We start from the raw sequence: 4,117 nt of genomic DNA, 5'->3' as shown, positions 1-4,117 counted from the left end.
TGAGACATATACTCCCCCCCTCGATCGGAACGGAGGGTGTCCATAGTACATTTCGATACATTTTCAGCCATAGCCCAAAATTGTTTGAAGCACATAAAAACTTTGGACTCGCTTTAAGCGGAAATACCCATGCATGCCTGGAGTAATCATTGATGAAAGTCACGAAGTAAAGGTAATTTCCCAAGGACGGAGTTTGCATGGGCCCACAAACATCACTATGCACAAGCTGCAACCTGCATGTGGCCCTAACTAAACCATCCTTTGGAAACTTCAAACGCTGAATCTTACCCAAAATACAGCCTTCACAAACATGTTTGACATGTGCTAGCAGCAAAGAAGCAACCATATCAAATTTATGCAAACGCAGTAAACTGGCAAAAGTCAGATGCCCAAAACATGCATGCAACAGTTTTGCATTTGAAACAACCCTTGAATTTGAAATTGCATTTGCAAAATTTTATCCACACTTGTCATACAAATTGAGCTTATACAGCCCACGACACAAAAGAGAAGATGCAACAATTTCATCACCAAAACTGAGATCATGAACTGTACATCTGTCATCCACAAATTTGACTACAAGTCCAAGTCTAGCAAGTGCATATACAGACAAAAGATTCTTCTTGATCCCCGGTACATAAAGTGCATCAACAAGTGTGAAAGAACTGCCATTTGGAGCAGTAAGCACAATCTTTCCAACCCCCTGAATCGGATAAGTGGCATTGTTGGCACAAGTGACTGAATTCCCATGAGGGATAGACTCAAGAGAGGTGAACAATTCACGATGTGAGGTAATGTGCTTTGTAGCACCACTGTCAAAATACCACACATGTGAATCTGCAGCAACTGACATGCATGCATCATGGACAATAGGATTGTAAGTGCACTCTGTACTAAAAGCCTATTCTGCATCAACATCAGCATCACAGTCTCCTTTCACAGAAGACTCAACAATGGCTACATTTGTAGTGGAACAACCATTTGCAGTGGAACCACCCTCTTTCTTCTTAGCCTCTTTGGACTTCAACTTAGGACACTGCTTGATCAAGTGATCATTAGCTTTACAATAATGGCAACACATCTTCTTTTTTCCCTTATCACCAAAATTTCTAGACAAATTGCTGCCAGAAGAAGCATTAGGAACAGAAGTTTTTCCACTCACAGCATAACCATAAGAAGTGGCTGCATTGCTGTTACCGCCGTTTCTTTGAGAAGCAATAAAAGCCTGTTCAACTGCACGCTGCCTAGTCCTGTTTTTTCTAGAAAGTGACTCTTATAACAACAATGTGCATAATGCATCAAACTTGAAAACTTCAGGATTTCCTTGGGTCATAAGTCTCCAAGTACTAGCAAAAGTCTGGTAAGAATCTGGTAAGGCATCAAGAACAGTCTGCACAAGGGAACTATCTGAAATGACTTCACCTGCAGAAATAAGTTGCTCATTGATATCCTTGACACCAGCAAGGAAAGTGTCCATATCATCTTCCTCATGCATAATCTTCGATTCCAGCTCTTTACGCAACAAAGTAATTTTAGCCTCAGTGCGGCTTGCATAAAGACCTACTAGAATATCCCAAGCTTGTTTTGTTGAACGAATGTGAGGAGTAATGGTGCGCTTCACAGACAACACAATCAATGCATGAGCCTGCGCATCCTTTACATCCCAACGAGCTTGTTCTGCCGTAGGCAAAAAAACTTTAACAACAGCAATCCTTGCAGTAAGACCTGCAACATTCTCAACATCGCCTACATCCTCAGAACTAGGACGTACATCAATGCCCTACACAATATTCCAGATGCCCTTTGACACAAGAACATGTTGCATCATGTAAGCCCACATAGGGTAATTGTCCCCATCCAATCTGTCCTTAGCAGCATCAAACATCTTGAACACATCTGTGTTGTTGTCAGCCATGGAAAATGTCTATACCTGATGTGAAAACTGCCCAAAATGAGGAGAAACTGAGTGAGACTAGCATGTGCTATATAGCACAACCCGCAATAGACTGTATAGGACCTGTTATGCAAAAAACGGCACTGACAAAAATTCTACACTAAATGACAAAATTGCCTGTGCAGACCTACCTGTAGTGGAAACGGAGGCCGAAATGAGCCCGAATCAAAAAAAATTTGTCGACCTGCGAACGCTCGCTAAAGCTCACAGAAATCAGAGAAAGTGAGCATGCGTGCGTTGGAGCTGCTGGTGACTAAGCCCGTGAGGATGCAACCTGCTCTGGTACCAATTGATAGAATTAGGGCTGCAGAGAAACGCACATAGCTTGGAGAAGACGATAGAAGCTCAAGGCACACGACTGAGAGTATGTTACTTAGTGTGCAATGGAAAAAACATGGATAGCCCTAGAGTGATGGGCGTATATACAATGCACAGGGGAAAAAACCTCCTAAAGAGGCAAAAAATGCCCCGACGGTCCTAGTGTGTTCACACACATCACTACCACATGTATATGGTAACACTTATCTTCTAATAGTTGCGATAGTTTTGAGGTAGGCTACAAGCAAATAATAAACTCTTGAAATGAATTCATTATACTTTGGTTAAGATTATGTTTTTAAAAAGCATTTTAAATTCTTAAATTATTACCTTTCTCTTGCATGCATTCTTCCTTTGACCCTCTTCTAATGGTAATGCGTGCATACTCACCTCCTAATTCAACAAAGAAGTCCACAAGAACTGTAAAGGCTTTTAAAATGCAATACTTAAGAGAAAGCACAGTTAGCATTTATAAGAAATACCTCAATTTGCTGGATGGAATGGTCACTTGCAGCAACATTTGATGACTTTTCAAGTAGATGGTCATGAATAAAATTCTCATACTCCTAATAGGAGTAACACAAGAGTTATACTCTATAAGCACAAGTATTGATCATAGTCCACAATTAAAACATAGAGTACAAATACCATGTACAAAACACACCTCATCAATATCATATTCTCCACTTACATTTTCCCAATGTATGCCAAGAATATACACTTTATTTTGGTCCTACAAATGCATCAAAGTTAGTATAACATGCCATTTCAAAATTTCAAGTTATTATATGCTTTGTGAATATATATGTTACCTCCAACAATCTTGTTTGTTCATTTCGTTCTCCTAAACTTTCCTCTTCTAAATGACATGTGTCATATAAATTAAAAAACATAGTCTTACTCACAAGCTTTGAAAGAGATCCACGTTCATTGATTTCATCCAATTGCTCATGATTTTCAATTGTCTTGATTGCCTTCATATCTTCATCTACGACCTACAAATATTGAAATATTAGTCTTACATATTTTAGATAATAAACGTATACATTTTCAATGAAATTAGCTTACCAAAGTAGCAATAGATGATGTCAATCCACAAGATTTTCTCTTTTTCCACTTTCATTTTGTTGCAAGAGACTTGATGCAATAGTTGTAGATATCTACCTTTTCCAAAATATAGGGCTCTCCATGTACAACTATTGGCTTGATGTTCTCTATGTTTTCCTTAATAATGTTCTCTATTCTTTTCTTCTCTGCTGGATTGTTTCGTACATCCTTTATAGGATGTACATTCTCAAACCACTCCCCCACAAAGGCCATGGTTTGCATTCCATACCATCTCACTTGGTCCTCACAATGTCTATGTAAAAACTCTTTTTCATAAAGCTTACTTTTATCTAAGGGTGGAGCACGGAACAATTGAGCATACATCATAGATTTACGCTCCTCACTGCTAAGCTCATGAGAGACATTGCTTTGACTTTCTGTTTTGGAGGCCTGCCACAAATCTGATATTTTTCAAAGCCTCACCTCAAGGCTTTGATAACAAACTATCCAACAATGATTGTGGACAATCCATTGTGTACCTGCCCATAAGAAGATATAAGATGTACTCAAGTAAATAAATTATACTTACAAGATTTAATGTTATTAATCTAAAATTTCACATACAAATTTTATTCTTCATATAAATTGCCACATGACAAGTATAAATTTGATGTGTTGTCCATGTTCATTGATCTTCTTTTGTTTCAAGACAAGCCAATGTTTAGCTAGTTGGACACAATCATTCTAGCTTTGCCATGTGTTCCCTTCTACACGGACTATCCATTGCTTGATTGTTGC

The sequence above is a fragment of the Adiantum capillus-veneris genome, chromosome 20 (assembly GCF_014529385.1).
Source record: "Adiantum capillus-veneris isolate H3 chromosome 20, ASM1452938v2, whole genome shotgun sequence".
NCBI lineage: Eukaryota > Viridiplantae > Streptophyta > Polypodiopsida > Polypodiales > Pteridaceae > Adiantum > Adiantum capillus-veneris.
The sequence above is the reverse complement of the archived record's forward strand: the minus strand, read 5'-3'. Positions refer to the sequence as shown.